The sequence below is a fragment of the Protopterus annectens genome, chromosome 1.part1, assembly GCF_019279795.1.
Source record: "Protopterus annectens isolate FY-2018-M chromosome 1.part1, PAN1.0, whole genome shotgun sequence".
NCBI lineage: Eukaryota > Metazoa > Chordata > Ceratodontiformes > Protopteridae > Protopterus > Protopterus annectens.
In genome coordinates, this window is record NC_056726.1 from 641,026,127 (window position 1) to 641,052,484 (window position 26,358).

Sequence of the window (26,358 nt, forward strand, 5' to 3'; positions counted from 1 at the left end):
AGTCCAAGGTGTTTCCCTCCACATGTGTCATATACTGCCCCTGTATGTGTCTTGTTTGTCTTGTCTGTCATCCTACCCAACCTATCCTCCCTGATCATACCTACTCTCCTTCCCCAACATCCCACTCTCACCTTAAAATAAAAGAAAAAAAGGGCAATCTGTTCCCGCAAAAAAAGCACGCCCCACACATAGCTGTCCATTTCGCACACGTGTCCACTGGACACATGTAAACATTTCTAATTGGCATCACTGCATACTATTGTTGTCCTCAACCCTCTCTCAGGGTTGTGAGTGTCCACATGTACAGCCAAATTTATTGCATATACACAGCTGTTGCTTTAGAAGAAATGGACAGCTATGGACCTTCCCTACACCCTTCCTGCACATCCCTAGCTATCTTGCCTACTGTCTTTCCCTCTCTGTGCCCCTTTTTCAGCACTTTCCTATCACCCCTTTTTTCTTTTCTTTTAAAGAAATTAGCGAGGGGGTAAGTGGGATAAGCACTTTTAAGCAGCAGTGATCAGGTTTCAGCCTGTTTGTGCGGGGGTAAGCACTGCTTACATAGGTTAAGCAATCAAGAAGGTAACTGAGTGTAAGGAGCTGTAACCAAAAGTAAACACTGCTTACCATTGCGGAAACCCACGCACACCTGCTCACAACTGCTTAAAAGTGCCTTAATCACTCCGTATCCAATGGCCTTTCTTCTGCCCAGCAACAAAATAAATGGCTTCTGCAAGGCTTGAAACCAGGTCCCTGCACACCACGGCCAATGTAACTTACCACTAAGCCATGGCAGATATGCAAACATCTGATGTTATCACAAACATATCATCCAGCACAGTCATTCAACAGTATAGGAAATGTATTTCATTATGTAGATGTATGTGTGTGTATTTATGTCCAGATATATCTACATACATAGATATAGATATATATAGAGATATCAAGAACAAACCACCTGACAACAAAGCATTAAAAAAGAATGAAAAGGAAAACACCAACAATTCCTGTATTATGTAGTGGTGTTGTCCTATGTAATATCAAGACTCCCACAGACAGACATGTGTCATTAATACACGCAGACATTTGTACATTGCCCAAATACATTACTTTGAGCATTTTATTTACATTAACAAAACAGTTCCTGTCCAATCATAATATGAGAACAGTGCTCTTGTAAGGTGCTGTGTGCAACATCATCATCATTAAAAAGTTAAATGGGGTAACCATAGAGGGACTGGTAGTGTTATGTGTACACTGGGGTTGTCTGCATCACGTGTACCTGGAACCTTTAGGAGTCATGTGCATACCAGGATTGTGTGCCTGAGAGAGAGGTGAGGACAACAGTAGTATGTTGTGATGCAAATTAAAAAGATTACATGTGTCCAGTGGACACATGTGTGAAATGGACAGCTATGTCTGGGGCAAAAGTCATTCTGGGAACAGATTGGCATTTTGTTTCCATTTTTGTAAGGTGAGAGTGGGATGTTGGGGAAGGAGAGTAGGTATGCTCGTGGAGGATAGGTTGGGTAGGATGACAGACAAGACAGTATACAGGGGTGGTATATGACACGTGGGGGGGATACCTTGGATGGTGAGGGGTGTTTGACAGTCACAAGGCCATGAGCCTCAAAATGGAAGCAGTGGGACGAGGTCCCCACCCATGGGCAGCCACCACTGCACCTTCACAGCCCAAAAGGTGGCTGTGCTGGGGGCTGTCTAGGAAGAGCAGGCTCATCCTCTAATTGGGCAACTCTGCCCTCGAGCTGGTGTAGCTGGCCTCGAAACCCAGTATTGAGCTCCCTATTCACCATGGCCTGGACCGCATGATGGCTGACAAGTTCCTGTCTGGACCTGCTCCCGGGGGAGGCAAGCCCCATCCTCAGTGGCAGTTCCACCCAAAGGTGGTGCAGAGCCAACAGAGGTGGAGGCCCAAGGCTGGGCCCCAGACATGCTGGTGCCCACTGCCATGGCCAGCTGAAGTGGGACAGGTGGTTCTGCCAGGACCTGCAATCCCATACAGCCTATGGTGTTGCAGTTTCAACACAAATAAGGCTTAGTAATACTCAACAGCATTCAGGATTACTTATAACAGCATGCATAGATATTACCATTAACCCAAGACAATAGATGTCATACATTTGCAGAGGGAGCACAACACATGCATAAATACTGCATGACATCTGTCCAAAGTGTAGATGACTTGTGACTGCAGCTATGAACAGTGGTCCATTATTGGCATGTCACTGTGATAGACTCAGACAGTGACTGTCATACCACTGTTTCATGTGACGTATGTCCAATCAGGGATGCAATGTCAGTAACTCTCATCAATGTCACCGTGTACTGATTGCAATCCTCACACTATGCTTCTGCAGTTCACAGATGTGTGTTCTGTGAGTAACACAAGAAACAAATGGTTACACACACTGACCAGTCCACAGATGACCCTACATATGGGGGTACCAAACAAACAGAGCACTGTGATGTCAGTTATTAAAACATGCAGACTAGCCATTACCACACACAACCTGTTAAACTGGCAGTAGTCTGAATGAAGCATAGCTACACTTACATGCTGTAGTCAGGTCTGGCACATCACCCTCCTGTCTTTAGGCTATTTTCCACAGTGCATCATGTTATTTGAGGAATATCCAGATTTCATCTGTGATGCTGTTTACCAAACACCAGATCCAGGTTCCACTCACAGCGACTGTTATGGGCAAACACCAACTGTTGCAAAAAAGAGGAAAATCCCAGGATGCAAAAAACTCCCTCATCAGCCTCAGTAAGAAGCTGAGATCCCTCATAAAATCCTCAAAAGCTAGTTACAAAAATAATTTTGCCAAAGATTCCAAAAACAACCACTAGGCATTCTATAGTTATGTCAAGAATCTAAATGGCAATGCTCAGATCTGTTCTGAGTTACAACAGAATGGCATTAAATATACTGATCCCAAGGATATTGCCAATATCGTGGCAGATCGATTTAGTGCCAACTTCACCCCACTCTCACCCCCTAAAGGGCCCATCTCAATACCAAAATATTGCCAAATTCCGATAATCACGGCCACAAAGGTAGAAATCGCACTCTCCAAAGCTAAGAATACAGCATCCATGGGACCAGATGACATCCCAGGCTGTGTACTACATGAACTACAAAATGAACTGGCACCTCACCTAAGTGTCATGTTTAATCATACCCTCACCTCAGGCTTCGTGCCCACTGAGTGGTGCACAGCTACAGTTATCCCACTCCACAAGAGAGAATCCACCTTGGATCCTGGGAACTACCGTCCCATCAGTCTGACAAGCCTGATTTGCAAGGGCATGAAAAGCATTATCATGGAACTTATAAACAAAGACATTGGCAACCTTCAAACACTAGACCCCACCCAGTTTGGGTTTGTGAAGGGCTGATCTTGTCTCCAGAATCTGATTGACTTCTTCGAATCAGTCTCCAGAGCTGTGGACGAGGGTAAGGCAGTCCACACAGCCTATCTGGACCTTGCCAAGGCCTTTGACACCATCCCCCACTCTGGAATCATAGATAAACTTACTAAGCTGGGCATAAATCCCTACGTCACTCAATGGGTTGCTAACTGGCTTACTGACAGAACCCAGACAGTAAATGTAGCTGACTCCAAATCCAGCTCCAGACAAGTGGCAAGTGGAGTACCTCAGGGTTCAGTCCTGGGACCACTCTTGTTTGGCATCTACTTCTCTGAAGTACAGGCCAACACTAAGGGACTCTGGCTAACAAAGTTTTCAGATGACTGCAAACTGGGAGCCATTATTGAATCCCCAAATGATGTGGATATTCTACAAAAGGGCCTTACAGAAACAGATGCCTGATGCCAGAGCCATGGGCTCAAGCTTAATGCCAAGAAATGTATAGTTATCCCCTTTGGAAAAAACATGTACCCATGAATTACCACATAGGTGGCAGGACACTAAACATCGAAAGTGTGATGAGAGACTTAGGGACACAGGTGGACAGTGGACTCACTTTCGATAACCACATTGCCACAACAGTCAGGAAATCCTTCTATGTGGCACACCTCATCACTAAGGGCTTTTCATCCAGAAAAAAGGAGGTCATTGTCCCACTGTACTCATCCCTCATTAGAGCCATTATAGAGTATAATGCCCTGTTTGGTATGTACCTCACAAGACATCTGCAACAGCTTGAAAGGCCACAGAAATACCTCATTAAAAGAATCACAGGCCTAAAGCAGATGCCATATACTGACAATCTAAAAAACTCCAGCTATACTCTGTGCCATATCATCTACTCAGAGGCGATCTCTGCTTAACATACAAGGCCATGTCAAACCCTGAGCTGTTGGACATGCTCCTCTTAAAGAAATCCCAATCCCTCAGAGCCACACGCTCCAGGTATCTAAACCTTGTCATCACAATGAACAAAACATGCTGGAGGGATATGTTCCTGACCCAGAGACTCCCCATACTCTGGAATAGACTGCCCATACCTATCAAGCAGAGCGCCTCTTTGGCCCTCTTCAAAAGGAACCTTGATGATTGGATGGGAGATAGAAAATTCACCCCGGGGATCATGTCAGTCGCCCTGCTAGACAGGGGCCTGGAGAAGTAAATATTGTGGGAAGAAATATCCAGGGAATTGTTATGGCTAGGCTTGCATAGGCCCTAGGGCAGATAGCCTAGTACCAACCTATGAACCTATGATGTTCCTAGATATTGTACTGTGTTTCCATGCAATTGGCTATGGGAATGTCACCACAGCTGTCCCACATGCAATCAGCTAAAAGAGAACTGCAATAGGTGCAGAGGCCATCACCTGATCATGACCATCATTTACAAAAACACAAGTTGCTGCTGAGAAGGTGTACATTTCCACATCCACCAGAGAGTATGTGGGAGGGACAGACAGAGGCAAAGTACATCAGAGAAGGGCAGGGAGACTAAACCCTAAGCATCTTTTGTCACACACCTACCAGTACACGGGTTCAACCCCCTGACTGATTAGCCATTACTATTACAAATGCATGCAGTTACTCCACATGCCACACAGCTGACATGTTGGTGTGCTGTAAGAACATATATGTGTGCTGGTGAGCGACATCTGCAACAGAGATATAGTAGACATACATTAGGTTTAGTACACATGGCTGTCCACATGAACAGATGTCATTGTCAACACAACCACACTCTCTAAGGGACTCAGACACATTGGCACACTTTGGCAGGGTCACAAATACACTTCCTAACTACTAAGTGTGCCACACTGCAGTAATGCACAGGTATTACATGCACCACAGGGGGTATCCTGAGGTTCTGTGGGCTAGGGCATGTGAATGTGTCTGACATCAGTCAGTATGTCAATGGGAGTTATACTGGGTGTGACTGTGGTGGGAACATCATACCCCACATGCAGACACAAGGTGGCAGTGCTGACATGCATATGTACATTGCTTCATGGGTGTGTAGTGGTTGGCTGTGCAAGATGGCTGTACAAGGCTGGGTGAGGGGTAATCCTTGGTATCAGGCCACCTGACAATGGTCTGCAGTGTGGTTCAGAGGTGTAGTGTCTGCAATGTCCCACACAGATGGGTATTGTATGACCTGTCCTGTCATCCTGGTTACCATTGTGTGTGGCCATTGATTTGCAATGCATGCCATGTCTGCGTTTGATAGTCCTTGACATGGACAATGCCTAGGATGTGCACATCCCACAATAATGTACAGTAACATGTTAAAGTGTACCTGGTTTGCATGGCACATGTTGTGTACAGTGACTGTTATCAGATGTGCCAATACTGGCCTGTTGTGGCAGGACATGCTAACTGACAGCAAGTTGACCCTGCACCTGCAATGATAGCATGATACAGGTATTCCCTGGTGTCAGTGGCATCTGTCCATACAAGGCATGTGTGTAAGGCATTGTATGTCCTTTGTGGAACACATTTGATGGCACCACATATGTTGCAGGCGTCCCGTGGGGAACATATTGAAGGCGCATTGTCCGCAATTATGTGCCTATTGTACTATTGGACAGGGAGCCATGCCCTCTGTGGCCCACTGCAATCACACCATGCCTACTATCTGTCAACAATGTGCAGGGTACTAGCAACATAGCAGGATATTATAGACAAGTGTGTTTGTGTATGACACATGGGTTCAGACCATAGTCTGGGTAATAGGAGGGTTGCTTACTGTGTTCACCAGGCCTTTTGCCAGATGTAAGGGTATGGCTTGCCAACCCAGACTCTTGGCTGATTGAAATCTATAAACCTTGTGAGGTGGACATTGTGACATATAATATGGCCCCATATAGGAAAACTACAAAACCCACTCCTCAACATGTCCAGTGCTTAGACATTCACAGCCACCTTCACACAGGCTCTGACTGTCAAACACACACACACACCTGCCATGTCTTGGAGTAGAACTCCTACCTAACTAGTTTATCACACTACAGCATTACGCAGTTATAGCATGTGCAACGGAGATTATTGGGCTACTCTATCCCCAACAATGTATTTCACAAGGAATGACATCAGCAGGTTTACCAAAGTAGGGCATTTCAGATTTCCTGCAAGTGAGTAGCCTAAAATGTATTGCTCACAAAACAGACAATGAAACACACACCACTGATGTGTGGGTATAGAACCCATGACCAAGATCTATATCACACTGCTGCATGAAGATGTTATAGGACGCACCACGAAGAGTACTAGGAAACTTGTTCCCCAGAGGTGTATTTAACAGGGTATGACATCAGCAGGAGTACCAAAGTAGGGCATTGTAAATGTCCTGCAAGTGAATAGGGTATAATGCATTGCTCCCTACACAGACATTGAAACACACAGAAAACATACATAACTGCCATGATTGTGGATGGATCCCTATCACATTTCTAAATCACGCTCCAGCAGTATGCAGTTACAGGGCGTGCTACAGAGATTACTGGGTTACAGCAGTCCCAGAGGTGTATTTCTAGGTGGGTGACATTAGCAGGATTGCCAAAGGTGAGTATGTGAATTGTAAGGAGTGTGCATACTCTAAAAAGCATTGTTCCCTTCTCAGGCAGACACACACAGTTGGCATATCTGGGATTAGAACACCTACCAAACTAGTTTATCACACAACAGCATTATGCTGTTAAAGGACATGTTACAGAGATGACTGGGTTGTAGCAGTCCCAGAGGTGTATTTCTAGGTGGGTGACATCAGCAGGCTTGCCAAAGGTGAGTATGTGAATCGTAAGGAGTGTGCATACTCTAAAAAGCATTGCACCCTTCCCAGGCAGACAGACACACATACAGTTAGCATGTCTGGGATTAGAACACCTACCAAACTAGTTTGTCACGCTACAGCATTATGCAGTTATAGGATACGCTACAGAGATTACTGGGTGATAGCAGTCCCAGAGGTGTATTCCTAGGTTTGTGACATCAGCAGGATTGCCAACGAAGGGCATTTCAAGTGTACTGTGAGTTGTACATGTCTTGTACCTGTGTGTACCCACTGCTTACTTTCATGAAAACACATTTACATCCACATAAAAGTGTCTTATTCAGTCATAAATGACATTATCAACAAGCCTTGCAGGTGTTAAACCCTCGACCATGCACACCGAGGTCACTGGACTTATTACTAAGCCATTTGGGTTGTATACATATTTCATGGTTTTTATAATACACATCTTACTACAGGTATTCCACAGTACTGAAAACAAATGGGATAGTCACTTTGTGTACATATGTACAGTACCCTTGAATGTACTGTACTCTGTAAAACAACATAGACAAGTCTACATCTGTACAACTGTCATAACTAAATACATATATGCACCTATGGTATGTGTACATACACACACACACACACACACACACACACACACACACACACACACACACACACACACACACATATATATATATATATATATATATATATATATATATATATATACACACACGCATATACACAGACACAGCTATAGCCATCTATACACACATATATATATATATATATATATATATTTATATATATATATATATATATATATATATATATATATATATATATATATACACACACGCATATAAACAGACACAGCTATAGCCATCTATACACACACATATATATATATATATATTTATATATATATATATATATATATATATATATATATATATATATATATATATATAGATATATACAAATGTCTGAACACCCTTTGTGACACAGAAGGGATCCAAAGGAACTGATGTGTAAATGAAACATAGGCATCTCTTGTTTTATAACATTTAAATCATAATCAGTTCACCAGAAAAGGGATGATTGTTGTGTATGTGAAGTTTGGGGTGGGGAATAATGGCTAGGAAAATATACCCCGGGGGCTGTGGAGTTTGGGTGGGGGAATGATAGGTATGGACATACACCCTGGTGACCACTTCTGTGTCACTGCTCGACAGTGGCATAGGAAAACAACATACCCAACTGTAGTCATTCTTGACTGTCTATTCTTTTCTATTCCTAACTATGTAATAATTAGTAGACTCCACTTACCGCAGATGACTACCATGGTGTGCTGCATGTTAAAAGACATAACACATGTGTATGCCTGGCTACAGGGTAGTCACACACACACGCACACACAAACACACACACACACACTTGCCAGTATTGTGCATACATGTCTTGCCTATCTAAAGGTAACTAGTAGAGTGATATACAGTTGGGGTATGTGCCACAGACACCATATAATTACACTTACTCTGACTCTGCTTCTGAGCTGGGTGACATCACAGGACTGATTACTTGCAGTGGGGTGGGGGGGAAGGGTGGTTTAGCAGATGACAAGGAAAAAGGCCAGTGCAAAAGGAGGCTTCTCTTTGGAAAGCAGCAAAATCCACTGTCATGACAGGATGCAGACACAAATGTACACCCGCACTCAGCCATTTGTTGACACACACACACACATTTACCAGTGGTGGGATCAGAACTCCTGCATAGTTACAGATGACTATTACAGTACTACGCAGTTATGAGATGCACCACAGAGATTACACATTTCAAGGCAGTCAGAATGCCCTTCTAAGAGTGAGGACAACAACAGGGATACTGACAGTTTAGAAGTATATAGCTGTAAACCTGTGTGTTTAAAGTAGGAGTCCATTACAACCTGTATGCACAAACATGACACATCATCTGCAGGTAAGACATAGGTAGGTCTGAGAGGTATAGTAGCACAACAAGCCCTGAACTGGAGTATGCCCATCTGTGGAATGGACAACTACTATCACTATACAGGGTTACAGTGGTCATGCTCATATACATAAAATCACAGGACTTGTTTGGATGCATTGACTACAGTTACACAAGTTGACAGTGGGCATGCTCATACATTAGCAGCACAGGGCCATTTGGGATGCACTATGACTACAACTACACAAGGTTATACTGAGCATGCTCATACACTTAGAAGCAAAGGGCTTGTTTGGATGCATTGACTCAAATTACACAAGGTGGCAGTGGGTACGCTCTTACACTCAGTAGCACAGGGCTGTTTGGGATGCACTCCGATTCTAACCACAGAAGGCCACAGTGTGCATGCTCATACACTTACATGTACAGAACATGTTGCAATGGACCCCTGTTATAAGCACACAGGTTTACAGCAATGTACATCCTAACTGTCAGTATATATGCACATCATACAGGTTTACTACCAGATACTTGTATGTGGTCCGTAAATTATATATCTGTGTCTGTGCTGTGTGATACACATGCATACATGTACATGAAGTACTGACATATATATGTGAAGTATACACAATTATGCATGTGTGGAAGTGATAGACAATAGGTTAACTGAGACACACAGGTCGATGCTAACTACAGCATGAGCCACACACATTGCTGCCCTGAAAGGCATACATTGATAGCAGGTTGTGGAAAGTGACATTATACTTGGAACAGTGGCATGTGCAAAAATAATATGTGAGCCACATTGTCTAATGGTACTGAGGTGCAGGTGTCAAGATGACCTCTCCCAGCTGTGTTAGTAGTTGTCATTATTATCAGGACTGCTACACTAAGTATATCTGACATTGGTCATATACACGTCTGCTGGTGTCCATCACCTTAGATGTAGCATTTGATACCAACCACATTACTGCCACTCGCAGTGATGTCATGGTATGAGTGGCAACTGCCTGACCAAAACAATGAGCCAATGTCCTGCTGTAATTATGAGATTGTCCAGTGTCTGTCATTCCAGGATGTCGTGACTGAAAGACAAGCCTTTGTCACACAGCACATGCATCCATAATTCAAGGGATTGTGGATAATACCTAGGTCGCATTTATCCATATAGTGGCATTCCAAGGCAAAAGTCCTAAACACAGAAGTAACACCCTGACACCTACAAGACAATTGCATTGGATGCTTATGCTAACCAGTGCTAGATGTGTAGCTTTCGTAATCCATTTGCTCAATGTAGAACCTACAGTGGGGAATACTGACATTGTGCAGTGAGGAACACCTGGCTGAAGGCTCTGTAATGCACAATTGCACTACCATCATATAACTCAGATCCAGACATGTGGGCCATAACACTGGTATGGACCATTCATGGTGGTGGTGTCCACATATTCATAAAGGCTACTCACAAGTAAAGACCACTACTCCGACATAAGTCACCACAGATGAGTCAGGTACAAGTGACCATGGCAAAAGCTGCATTCTAGGGTGTATCCTCATACATCCACCACTATGTCCTCAGACTACCAACACACATCCATACATGTGGTATGACATAGTATGGTAGAACACCAAATAACCTTTGATTGGTGGACTGTACCTAGCCCTACATCAACTGTGCAAAGTACCCATGTACTGCCACAGTTGCATAATGTGTTATGCAATGCAATTATGCCACTGTTTGTAACCAGGTCAGTTGTACACATACCAGGGTCCCTCAGATGTTGTCAGCATTAACACAGTTGACTGTTGCTGTACACCAATAAACAATGCCCTCATGGTTGGATATGACCTAAATGACCTGCCCTAGATATGTACATCCCATGCTCATGCAACATAAATGAAAATACCATAGCTGTTGTTGTCCTTTCTACATACAGGTGGCTACATTCATTACACACATGCACATGGCAGATAGGTCCATGGCTGCTGAATGATAGCAGTACATAAAGTTTGATATCTATGTTGACTGAGGTAATATTCCCTCTCTACTGGTCACCCATGACACCTATCATTTCATAAAGCAACCCATGTGGCATGTATGTCATTAGACATGTCCACCTAATGCAATGCCTTAAAACATACCCAAATACAGGATCATAGGACCTACACACATGGCCTGCATTGACAGACTCAGGGAACTACAGCTATGCTCTGCATGTTACTGAGTAGTTACAGGTGATATGTCCATGACATGTACAGCCATGTGTGCCCACAGCTCCTACATATACCCCATGTCAGCAATTACAAGCCATGCATGCTGTGTGCTTTCTGGACATTAACCTTATTACCACAATAGCCAGAACATGCTGGGATGAGATGTTTACAAGCCACAGACCTTGCACATGCTTGAATGAGTGTAATGCCTTGCTCAAACAGAGCACATTGCTGCCATTCTTCACGTAATCATGAGGTGTGTGTGGCATATATGAAGTGCTCACCATTGACCATTACAGTGCCCTGACTTCATTGTGGAACTGTCAAGTAACAGTTTGTGGGAACATGACATGGAATATTGCTGTGTGTGTGTCCTGCTGATATGTGCTGTTGGCATGAATGTACACTTGGCTACTCAGTGAAGGTTGTTGTGTGCCCTACCAGTACATGAATACAACATCCATTATGGTGTAATGCTCGGCTAGGTTTCACACATGGTGTGGGGAAGGTGTGGAATATATCCTCTTGACCTGCTAGTCCACTTACTGATAGAGACTGCATATGATACATGTATTGATGTGTGTTTAGATTCCATGCATGCGCAGTGTCTGATGTTTGAAGGTGACTGTTGTCTTAGTACATCATGCTGTTGCAATGCAGCCTCAACATTGCCAACTGTATATGGTGATATTCTCAAAGTAGAGTAAGCTGTACTTTAGGTATGCACAGATGTTTGGACATGACTTCTAAATGGTGGGGCTACTTTGCAGATGAATAATTACTGAGAACAGCTCACAGGTGTGTTGCAACCATTCCTACAATAACCTGTGTAACTGCTACACTATGGTTTTATTAATTGAAGTGGAAGACACACAACATAGAATGCAGTAAGGGTGACAATGAAGGCAAACCTCTTGACACCTGTAACAGTAACACCTCCTCTGTGCATATATTGTGCATATATCAGCACCGGTGGCAAAGGAAAGAGTTAGTACACTTTGTAGCACATGCGATAGTGCTGCAACTCTGTAATACCTATCATAAGATAGGCAGGTATTTGATTCACAGTACTAGCACATATGTGTGTGTGTGTGTATCCCTATATATCACGTATGGTGGGGAATACATCCCAAATGTTTTTCACTCTCCTGAACACTGTGGTAGACATCAGTACAGAGTGAAGTGTAGAAAGAAAGGCATAGGCAGGTGGTTGAATCTCACACATGTCAAGTGTCTGTATGTGTGTGACATAGGTGTATATCTTTGTAAATGCCACAGTGTGTGTGTTTGTATGTATGGCTGTCCAGTCCCTGGTGTGAGGCTGTATTTTACCATAGTGAAATGTTAAGGCCCCCTCCCCTATCCACTCAATGCAATCTAGTATCCCTGTTGATGTCATCAATCTTAGAAGGGCATTCTAACCATCTGTAAACATGTACATCCTGGGGTGAAGCTTGTTGTTACATAGCCAACGGATAAACCCCCCACCCCACATTCACTCACTGCAATCTAGTATCCCTGTTGATGTCCTCGATCTTAGGCCATTCCGACTACCTGTACATGTAATCTCTGTGGTGTGTCTTGTAATTGAGTAGTACTATAATGATGATTTGCATATAGACAGGGGTTCTCATCCCAACACTGGCAACTGTGTGTGTGTGCGTGTGTGTGTGTGTGTGTGTGTGTGTGTGTGTGTGTGTGTGTGTGTGTGTGTGTGTGTGTGTGTCAGTGTGTGTGTGTGTGTGTGTGTGTCAGTGTGAGTGTTACTGTCTGTGAATCCCTGAGTGTGTGGGTGTGTTACTGTGTCTGTGAATCCCTGGGTGTGTTACTGTGTCTGTGAATCCCTGAGTGTATGGGTGTGTCTGTGTTTGCATCCTGTCATGAGAGCGGGTATTACTGCTTCCCAACGAGAAGCCACTTTTTCCACTGGCCTTTACCCTTGTCATCTGCTATCCCACTCTTTTACCTCCTCCCCACTCCAGGTAACTATACCTGTGATGTCACCCACTATGGATGTGATGGCTCTGAACACAGTAGCTTACTACACCAATATCATGCTCTTGGATCATTAGATCAGTAAACATAATTGAAACTTGGGAGATTAAAACTGTGATGTGGAAGATACAAAGTGTATGCAGGTATTGTTATACAGAGCTGTGAATAGTCAACATTTACATATGGGACACTAACCACAAACACAGACATCCCCCGGCACATGCAATTACACCTGAAAGAGGAAGGCAGAACATCAAGATCAACATGCAGTTACTTTTACACATGATACATACTGTCAAACGTACCAAATGCATTCTAAAACGGTACTACATAGTATGTCCATTGCCTGTCAAACACTACTCAACAATATTAATCTACAATTGTCTTCCTAGTATGTTTACCCTGTGCATCAGACCATATGAGCATGTCCCTGCACCGATGATGTGGATGACAGGGATGTGGCACAGGCATCATCATGTGCACAGGGGGATAATGTTTGCCAGAGGCCTAGGCTGCACCATTGGATGACATCATGTGTGTGGGTTAGGGCCTTTGATATCATTGGGCATGTGTGGATGTTATGCGTGTGTGTGTTGAGGTGCCCTACACTTGTATCTGGTGTGTGTGTGTATGTATGCACACAGGTCTGGCATGTGGCTGGCCTACACTGGGGTATTATTGACAGCTCCAGAAAGTACAGGGCAGGTTCCACAGTTCACGGTGTCCAGCCACGGCCACGTGACATGCGCCTGCCAGGGGTTGCATGGGCACTACCAGGCAGAGGTCCAGATTGGGTACTGTCTGATAACACATGTCTACCGGGACTGTGTCCCTGTTGGGACCATCCAGGACCACATGCACGTGGCCTGCTGTGTCCTGGTGTGGACAGCACAGCACCAGCTGCACTGCTGCTGCTACTGCCACTATGGGAGCGGGCATGTGAAGTAGAACGTTCAAGTAGACCTTCAACAGGTGATGTAGCTGGCCTACGTCCACGTGCCTGACACCTCACTCCCACCAGATGTTCCAGCACAGACATTCCACGCTTGAGGATTGACATGCCACGGTCAAGGACTCCCACCATGACACCCAATCATCTATCCAAGACATCTGCAAGTTGATGGTGAGCATTTGAAATTGCCTGGATGCTGTCAGTTAAAGAACGGACAGCAGCCCTCTGAAGCCTCATACCTTCTCTATTGTGCCACTCAGCACATGCCTGTGCATCCATTACAGCCTGAAACATGTGTCTGGTGACACCAGCTGATGTGCTTTGTCTTGCATGGGCATGTTGGCCAGTGGTCCTTCTATGAGCAACACTGGGCATATGCCTGTGTGGGACATCACCAGTCAGTTGGCTGGGATCATGTTGTGCAGGCACACCTTCCATAGTCTCCATACTTCCCTGTTCCATGCTACCATCCGCCAACTATCCTTCCTTTGTGGCCACTGGTGATGCGGTATGTGTAGGCAGGAGAACTGTGTGTGGGGATGAGGGGGATACAGGTGGAATGGCAACCAATGGCACAGATTCAGCCCCTGACAACCATGCCTATGCCTCAATCATACTTTCATCATCACTGTTAGAGTCTGTGGGGACACTAACATCAGGTGGACCGCAGGAGGGCAATGCACCTACATCAACACCTGTGGGAGCAGACAAGAACTGTACATTATAAGTTATACAGCACAGCACACACACAGACACACACACACACACCACACACACACACACACACACACACACACACACACACACACACACACACACACACACACACACACACACACACACACACACACACACACAGGCACACAGACACAGACAAACACACAGACACACAGACAGACACATGCTGTGGCACCCAATGGCATGCAACATGCGTGTGATATGGCAGATGGCATTCAGCTTAGACAATTATAGTGGTAGTTATCATACATTCCTGAGTTGCACAAAACAGCATGCATGTGTTATAGCAGAAGACACGCACCTTACACATTTATAGTAGTAGTTAGCATACATCCCTGTGTTGCACCATTTGTGTTAGCTTATGTCCCATACCTGCAACACAATGCATGCACTATGCACCATTGCACCGTACTGTCATGTTTTGTGCAACATACCCCACATGGTAACAGACCATTGCTGACCTTTGTACATCTGCCACTGATGCTTTTGTGTTGGCTACTGCCCCTACGTGTGAGGAGGACATGTGCAGAAAGGTATGTGGAGTGAATACTTTGTTTGCCTGAGCCCCAGCTTGCATATCCCCCCAAAGCAGTGCATGTCTGTTCAACATTATTCTGCCTACTCCTGAGCTGAGTCTACAGACAATGTGCATATGACTGTACACACATGTTTGACATGGCAGTCCCTACTTTGCAATGGTGCCACAGACCAGCACAGCTTAACATTACATCAGCCTGATGTATGGCATATGACCTTGCCAATCACATGTAGTATGACATGTCTTCTGCTGATGCGTTGAATGACATACATTCATGTGTAACACAATGATGTCCTTTCAAATATACAGTATGTTAATGGTGTCCCAATGCAGGGACATGTTATACTAACGTGGACCTTCAGCTGACGCAATGTTGTCAGTCCACCCTACAAATATGCAGTGACATACTGCACATTGAGCTTATGTGCATAGCCATTGCAGGGCATCATGTGGCTTCACTATTGCTATACAGTGTGAGTTACAGACACAGTTCATAGCCATGACTGTGTTCAGATACAATACATATCTAATGTGGAATGTGACCCCATGTCACTAAGGTGTATACACACTAAACCGTAATGTGGAATGTGTGACACAGGTCACTGTAGGGTGTACAGATGACACCCCTGCACATCTGCAACCATATTACTGATGCCTGGCAACTATGCCCAGACATGGCTACCTTAGCAGTACTCCATGTCTCACATTCCATCTGTGTACCTCACACACATGAGGAGCAAGTATGACAGTGATGTCTGACACCAGCAAGGTGAATGTTCTGTATCTGTGGCCTGCTGTGGTTGTATGTGTATGTTGTGCAACACATGTATGTATTTGGATAAAGTATAGGTGAATGCTTTCATGTCATGACACACTCAAGATGTTCAAGACATGTTATGTGGCGGTTTCAATGTCATGCCTGCACAAGCTGTGCACAGGCCTGTATGATGTTTAGTGTTTCACATCTGCAATATCACCATTACACAAAGGCCATAGTTGTATTGTGTCGAGCCAATGTACAACAGGGTGTACACACATGTGCATCAATTCTACTGTGTGTGTTGCTTCATGTCTCTGGTCATCCTCCATGGCCATATGTACACATGTTTTGTCCAATGGTTGTGATGGGAATCTACATCACATGTCAGTGTTATCCCATATGACATACACCCATAGATGTCATTTGCTCCACTGAGGACAGGGTTATGCAGACAAAGGGTGGTATGTTTGGGATGTGAGATATCATGTTTTGCAGGATAGTTGAGCAGTGTTGCAGTCAGCCCACTACATGTCATGGACATGTCAGATAGCACATTACATTGTGTGACATTCATAGCACCGGTATAATCCACAAGGATGAATCCTGTGGGCTGGTCATACTCCGACTCCAACACATTTATAGCGTGTGCACACATATGCTCTCTGTACAGTTCTGTTTGTATTCCCCACGTGTAATGCTGATCTGTAGTACCTGTCCCTACAGTGAACCACACCTCCACCATTGTATTCACAGCTGTCCACACATTTGGTAATGACAGTTTGTAAGGTTTAGTGTAGGTGCTTCATATAGTCTTCAATCATTCCACATAGGTAACCACTGTGATGCATTGCAGGTCTGACCAGTGTATATTAACAGAATGACCATACATTATGTGTACATGTGTTAAATGGCCACATGGCAGATAGCATGCAATTAATATGATCTGAGCATTATCAAGCCTGGTAAATAACAATCTCACCTGCAACAGGCTGGTGTCACTGCTAAACACCAGAGGTAGCTATATAGGAGTGTCACAGCAGTATGATCATTATCCACACCTGTATGATAGCTACAGGGTGCAATGTCCATATTAGCACATAAGCCAGTACAATAGACTATACTATGGAGTATGCACATCTGTGCATACATAGAGTAACAGACTATAGTATGTGGCATGTGTGCATACATGACTTGCATATGATGTCACATTACATATTGTACAGTAACACATGTAACTATATGAAATATAGTTGTATTATATGTGCAGTAGTGACTTACCAGGCAACTCCAGGCTCAGTGGTTGAGAGACACTCACCTCCACAATACCAGCTAAAGCTTGTGGATGGAGGTCTGCAGGTGTCCCCAGGTTGGCCAGTAGCTCCTCAGTACATGTGAATGGGGGCTGGGTGAGTGGCCCCCCACCTGTTGCACCTTGTTCTCTGGTAATTGCATCAGCACGCTGTTTCACCCATCTTATAAGGTCCATGCAGTGTCGGTGCACCTGCTGATAGGTGCGATTGTGGCCACCAACATCATTTACCCTCCTGCGGAGTTCCTCCCACTGGGCATCCCACTGCTGTGCATCCTATGGCACATGGCTGAAGAGTGTTACATGGTTGTCGAGGAGGTACGGGATGAGGACCTCATCCTCCAAGCAGGTGTATGGTGGCAGCCTGGCACGTGGCATACCTGGAAGACATAATGATGGAGACAGGTCACAGTAACTCACAGAGATGTACAGACGTACAGCTGGACATACATGTGTACCACATTTATTAAGATTATAAATATGTCTTTGCAAATCTACATGACACTAACACCACTGACATGTTTAACTCACACACATTTGGCACTTATTGGTAATTTGATGTTATCACCATATATGTGTGTGTCAAGTGATGACATTGCTCATACTCCTTGTGGATGTCTTGATGTGGGCATGTCTGTTTGCCTGTACTGGTGTCTTTACCTATCAGCACATGCTTGGATGTGTTCACATTAATGCAATAGACCTTAATGCTGTGTATGTGTCACATATATCGTCATACACAGCCTTAGGAATGTGACCTGTGACCCTGCAGACATGCTCACAGAAAGTATTACATGTATATGTTTTGCCATATACATCTACTTGGCACTGTACAGCTGTTTAGCATCCTGCCATGGATTACCCATGTTGCACATGTGAAATACATGGGACAATCTCTAGCCTGATGGTATTTTCAGGGTTGGATATCAATTATAGCATGTATGGTCATAGTGAACTAGTAGGCTATATGCCCTGGGTCATTTATGAGCCTAGGCTGAAAGGTTACCTAGCTGTAGCCAACAGACAGGTAAGTTTCAGTGGCCAGTTCAAGCAGTGCCACAGAACTGATCCACAGGGTTACTGATATATTTGCCATGTGGTCCTCACACCATATCACAAAGAGGGGCAACGTGCAGCTTTGCTGGACAGGGATGCATAGTATGGCAGGAGTATGTAAAGTGTATGAGACAGGGATCTATCAGGCATGTTGTTATCCTTGTACTAGAAAGGTGGATGTCTATGAAGTATGTATTTATCTGAAATCAGGATGTGTTACTGTAGCATGCCCAACATCTTTGGGTTGGACATGGCTTTATTCAGGGTAGGCATCATGCTACGTAGTGGAGCTAGGGATTGGGAAGGCCAGTGTAGGCCATCAGAACATGGCCAATAATCCTTAAAGGAGATATGTGATCTATTATGGGTCACTTGGGTGTTGAGTATGGCTGAACAATGATCTCTATATTCATGGATGGCACCCTGTCATGATTAAGGGTGCCACGTACGACTACCTGTCTGGTGTGGTGAAGTAACTATCAAAGGAAAGACTACTGTCCAGCTGCATCCCATACACACACAGTTTCCATTATGTTGACAGCTTCCCAGGTGGTAGTTCGTGGGTACAGGATTTTTAACATAGGGGATGACAATGCAATACTTAGCTGTCAGATTGTGGTCATATGTCACACACCACACATCGACCCACAAAGGCCCTTCTGTAAGTTGACTGCAGCAAACATTGAGTCAGCTATTGCTCCTAGTTCATAGTCATTTGCAAACATCAATAGACAGATGCCTTTTGTGTTAGTCTATGTGGTATAGATAACAAAGGGGGAAGTACCAGGAATTAACCCTGTATTACTGTAGCTGGCACTGGTTTGATGTGCGTGTATTAGTCAGACACCTTCTGTAGTGTTGGTTCTACCAGCAATCCAGTTGCCAACCACTCCTGTGACATAGGAATATACACCTAGTTTACTGAGTGTAGCTGGAACACAGTATGGGTGATGGTGTCCTAAGACCTGGCAAGGTGATGATATGCTGTTTGAATCAACCTTACTGTCATCTACATCTGTACTGACTACATCAAATAAGCTGATCACGGTTCATGTCCTTACAGACCAGACTCAGCAGGGTAGTAGTGCACTATTTCCCATTATCAGTGGCGTCTCCCCTTTGTGGGGTGTGATAACTGTTGCTGTGCACCATTCAGTGTGTACACAGCCTGACCTGAAGCTATGATTGAACATGATGTGTATGTGGAGAGCAAATTGTTCTGACATTTCTGTAGGATACACCCTGGGATATTGATAGGTCCCATGAAAGCTGTATGTATGGCTTTAGAGAGTGCAGCTTGTACCTGAATAGTTGTTATTACAGGGGGCTCTGTAGTGTACATGGATATATAAATATGTGTATCTGTTGGGGGGGAGGTGGGAGTGGGTTTAGGTTCTCCGAGACCCTATCTGGATAAACAGGTGCTATTTCTGTAGGTGCAGTACTTTCCATGCCATAGGGCTGTGAAGCACGGCAGGTCTTGTTGTTGACATTACGATTCATGACACAACTATAGAATGGTCTGTGGTTGGCCTCATAATTTGTGGCTGATTAGTTTCACAGTAGCTTTGTGTGGTTTTATTTGGTGTATCTGCATCTTACTGAGGCTGACCAGGATCACCTCCACTCATGTGTGTTCACTCTTGCAACAGTTACTACTTTCTGTGATACACTTTAAGGCAGGGTACCACCAGTTTGCCTACTTGTTTGTGTTTGGTTGAATCAGTTCTGTTTCAATGGCACAATCGCTGCACTTATTTGAGTGCTTACAGTTCATTTGTATAGGATTCAGCATTTGCACATGCATTGTCCATCTGCATGGGTGCCATGACAGTCACCATTTCGCTCTTAAGAAGTATAACATTGGCTTTGGAGACTAACTATGTGTAGCATACTGTTAGCTCTGTTTGTGTGACTATGCTGATCCAGGTCATTGGGATTGATGAAATCCAACATGCATTGAACGCAGGTGTTGGTACATGAGGGGTCTTCCCACTTCATAATGGAATAGTTGAGAGTAGTCATTATTATGGTTTTCTCTCTCAGACCTAATATTCCCCATTACAGCACAATATGGCAGTTGGGAATTCTGAGGCTTAGTGGGTGATCTGTCGCAAGGTGCAATTTGGATTCCACTTTTGAACAAAGGTAGTTGCTCAGTATAATGCATCTGAAGTTATGCAAGTGCAACTAGCGTGTGGGTGTACATATCCTTCAGGAATATGGACACACCTGTGGCCCGTGTGTTCCAATAAAGGATAATGGTCAAGAGGTGAGGTATGTGTTATAACATGGTCATGCAGGTGTGCTCCCCGGAGCACTGAACCATATCTCAGTCACTGCACAGATATGTTCTCCATGTTAAGGATTGACATGAGTGAGTCCATACTGAGTTTCTAAAATGTATCATTGAGTAGCGAGACCCGCAGTTTATTGCTTGCCTGTCCCTGTTACAGCAGTGGACTTTCACTTGAACTTTGCATGATGAAGGCACTATAGGGGAAGCATGAGCCCTAGCCAGTATCCAGATTCCCAGGGGTGACAGGTGCAGACCCTGTCTGGCAAAGCATCATGGTCTGTCAACCATGTTATCCCAGGCAGAGAGATACTGGATACCCTTTGCATTGCACCAGTACATTAGACAATTGTGGAATACAATCCTTTTGTCCCTGTACTGGAGTATCATTTTGGCCAATGGCAGAATGCTACCCAGGCCTTGGGACATACCTGCATGGGCTACAAGACCTGATAGTTCCTATATGTGTGTTTCAACGCAGTCCAGGCTACTGCATCACAAGTCCTGCACGTCAACAAGTAATATGCCAGGGCCATGTGTATAGTTCAAAAGGTGGTCTGAGTGCATGGGTATGTGGCTAATCATGGCAGACAGGCAGCTTATTGCCCTCATATAGCTTGGTGTGTAACATAGTGCTAGAATTTGCAGTCACAAATGAGTACTGTTGTGCATGTTTCCGGCCACGTGTTCTGAGGTGTGGCACAATTATGCAAACTATGTCATACAGTTTGTGTATTTTATTGTCTGTCTATTCCAGCTTGGGAGGTCACTTGCTTGGCCAGATACTTAAAACCTCTGTGAATGTGTGTGATTTCTGGTAGTATGTGTGGGTGTCCTTACTGTGTTCTGTTAAGGTTATGTGTTGGTTGTGATGATGTGATGCATGTGTTAACCTACACCTCATGACTGTCCAGTCCAGTCATGACTGTAGACTGGACTGCCTTCCAGCTTACCCCTGTAGCTGCATCCCAGACAATGTGTGGGGTGTGCTGTTAGGTGGGTTTGGCAGTGTACATGGCATAGAAATTACATTCCTCTAGGATGGCTACATACACAAAGCTGACATTAGTAAACACCAGTAGCTGACTAGTGGACATGTCTGTATGAGCATTCAGTACTAAAAGTACCAAGTACTGTATTTAGTGTATTTATTGCTTATGAAGATGTTTTAGACAGTGATGCTCACAAGTAATTACTTGTGTTATGGAAGTGACAACACTGGCTATTACAAAAACATAGTAGCTACCTTTAGCAGCAATCCTCCACTGAGGAGCACATCATATCCTGATAGCTGATTACAGAACATGCAAGTGTCTCCAGGTTTGTTTCCTTCTCTGGGTATATACTCACATATCCACCAGGACCATGAGCTCTGTTGGACACAGATACCCACTCTCCAAACAGAGTCATGTATCAATAGGCTCTGATGCCACTGTCAACATGATCAGGATATAATCAGATAGTGTGAGCCATCACCTATGAAGTGGCTATTATACATGGGCAGCTGTCTCCTACATCTTACACTCCACTGCAGATGTTACACTGGAGTTAAAGATGATATGCAACCTGTTTTATTATCAGTACTGTGCACTACCTTACATACAGTATTTGAAAGCAGCTGTTAGGTTGGCAGTGAGAGGCTACACAAACCTGAAAGTTCAACCAGTGTGTCTCTACTCTCAATATCCACTCTATGTACGTGTGCACATAGCCATTTGGTCCAGCCCTATAACAAGGGTCACTACAAATTTGCATGACATGTACACATGCACAGCTGTTATTGCTTGCAAACGATACTAGAGAGGTGGATATTACACATGTTATGTGCATGGATAGTTACCTAGCTCTTCCAATTATATTTGCTATCATGCTGCTAAACTGTCAGATGAATACAAGTCATACGTATCCTGTTATTGAATATTGTAATTGCCAATAGACATAACTAATATTTGCATAACATAACATAAATGCTATGTAAAATGGAATACAGATCTGCCTAAAATACTGTACATTACACAGATATTGGCACAATATCCCACAATGCAAACCATATTTGCACAGTAAGCCCACCTTTGACATGTTCATCTTACTTATAAACCCATACATATGTCTACTGTTACAATATATCAACATATACTATCCCCTGTTATAGCACATACTTGTTGGACCAACCCTGACACTGACAGTGGCTGGAAGAGAATTGGTGAGTTCCAAGCCCATATATATCATTCCTTGTGGTGTATGAGGAGTTTGCCTTGTGACCTACAGCAGTACACACATAGAATACTACAAGCGTTACTACTGCTCAACATTACATCACAACAAGATAGCTATTTCCTCTATATGCATTGATTACACTGTAATTCTTACAGAACAGGTACTACATACACAGACATACTAAATGTTATACATACCTTCTTAGTAATTGGAGGTGTTATTGACTGGTATATCACTCGTTTTTGGTTTGTGTTTCAGTATTTTGTACTGTTCTACAGGTAGATACAGATGGTTTGAATGTGTGACAAGGCATCCTTTTATAGTTAGAAATCAGTAACGTGCTAGCCTGATAACCAGTCGGTGTTCCTAAGTAGTGAATTACATGCACATCAGCTGTGCAGCTACTGCCTTAGCCAAGACCATGGCAACAGTGGAGTATAACTGTGTACTTCACTTGGGCGTTGTCCCTTTGCCTTACTTGTGAGGAAGACAGCCTGGAAGTGTTGTTTGAAATCTATTGCAACAACTGTATGGAGACAAACACTAATATATTGTGTGTAATGCCTAGAGGATTTGGTCTAAATGTGAGTACTGCTGCAATATTTCTGAACATTGCTACTTGTGCAGGGTCTGTCTGTACCTAATACTTCGGCATATGTTTCAGTCTGGCCAGGATGTTTGACCAGCTCAAGGCTGCATGGCTATGCATATAATGTTAAAGGGTTTACAGTGTGCTTACCAGACATCTTTAGTTTGGGATTAATGTGTTTCATACTGTGCTGATAATCAGTAATCGGTACCACTTCCTGGTGTAATTACTTTTCAATCCTCTGAAATGGGAATAGTTCAAACAAACCCTGTAACATCAGCAGCTGTTCCATTGTATAACAGCAACTATTTCACATAGGGCCATGTTAATGTGTCTGTGTCCAGGTATGTTAAGGTTTCAGCAGATGTCGTACAGTGTGTGAATAATTGGTTATGGTATGACAGTATGTATTGTTGTAATTAGTCTGGGTGTTGGGGAGATGTTGGTAGGTGCACATAGCAGATGCAGGTGTGTAGGATCCACTTTTATACATCTTCTATATGTATGTGTGGGTTCATTCCCTATGTGAACACCTATCCCTTAGTGGACTAATACTTTGGTAATTGCAGGCTGATTCATTAAGGCATTGTTAAATGCTTCCTGTATAGCATGCTGGTACTGTTAGTCCTTGAATCCTTTTGGCAATACATCAAAATGTAATAAAGTTTTGCTAAATGAAAGCTGTCTGTGTATTTCTGTCATGGACATTTGCCGAAATTGTAGTTGTGTTGTTGAGTGTGTCCATAGAACATATTTGTAATAGTGTATTGGCATATACTCTTCATATGTTATGTTCATATTGTTTGGGGGGGGGTGCAGAATGTGTGATTGCTATGGTCCATGTTATACTCAGATATGAACACTTCAGATGCTGTATACAAACATGTATGGATGTATGTGTATATATATATATATATATATATATATATATATATATATATATATATATATTATTGCATACGTTTATCTGTACCTCCATAGATGTGTAGATGTTTTTAACCTATCTATATATTTACATATATATGTATATCTTTATATATCAACATGATTCTATGTATCTCTCTCTCTCTATTTTATATATGTATATATATATATATATATATATATATATATATATATATATATATATATATATATATATAGCATACACCTTTCATTGGGTACATGGCGGTTTATCATATTTGCACACAATCCTCCCTTTTGTGTTTTAACCTGTCTGAATACACAACTGGCATAGGTACATCTCAGGTAGCTAAGTGGTAGGTTACTCTGAGGATGGTGTACATGGTTGTGGGTTCTAATCCTGGAAGGCGTTATTATTTTACCTCCCAGAGTAGGCACTGGTAGGGAAAGTGTGAATAACGCACATTTAAGTGGTTGTAAGCAAGTTTTCCCGTGGACTGCATGACGTTAAGCAAAGCTTAAATCTGTGAAGCGCTTATCCATTTAACCATGTTTAAGCAGCACTTACCATTGTGCAAACCCACGCAAACCCACTTACAACTGCTTAAATGTGTTTTAATCCACCTGCATCCAACAGCCCTTATAAAAAATTAACAGCCCTTCCTGAACCCGGGACCATGAACACCACAGTCACTGACTTTACCACTAAGGCATCTTTGATATGTACAAATGTTATGGTGTTTAGAATATACATTTTACTACAGGCATTCCTCACTACTGAAGACAGATGTGATAGTCAGTTGGTGTATATATGTATGATACATGTTAATGTTCATATGTTTGTGGAATTAGGTGTTGCAATGTGACATGATAGGGTGTATTATGGATGAGAATGGTTCTTGTTTTGTATCCTTTTTATATTGTCCCCATACTCCATGTATACCCCTTCATTTCACATATTGAACATCCAACCCAGGCTCTCCTTGATGCATGATTTCATTACCCATCATTCCTCCCCCAATACAATCTCCACATACACAACAACCATCCCTTCTGTGGTGGAAGAGGTTAATATTAAGTTATAATACCAGAGTTGCATGTGTTTTGTGTTAATATATATATATATATATATATATATATATATATATTTAGTATTAATTTGTAACAGTTATACATATGTAGACGTGTATATGTTGATTTGCAAACTACAGTACATTACAATGTACTGTGCATATGTGCACAAAGTGACTGTCCTATTTGTGGTCAGTACTTTGGAATGCCTATAGTATAAGGTGTAGTCTAAAGACCATGAAACATGTATGCATCTCAGATGTCTTAGTCGTACGTCCCAAGACTATAGTGTGCATGGTCCAGGGTTCAACACCTGCAATGCTTTAAAAACATTTTTTACTCCAGAATAAGGCTCATTTAAGCAGTTGTAAGTATGTTTAAAAGTGTTTGTGTGACATTAAAGCAGCAGTTATACAGTTAAACAAACTATAAAATGTATAAACATGGCCACATCTGCTAACTACTCAGGATATATACATTTCAATGAAGTAATATCTCACTATGTGCTGACATAACATTACATTC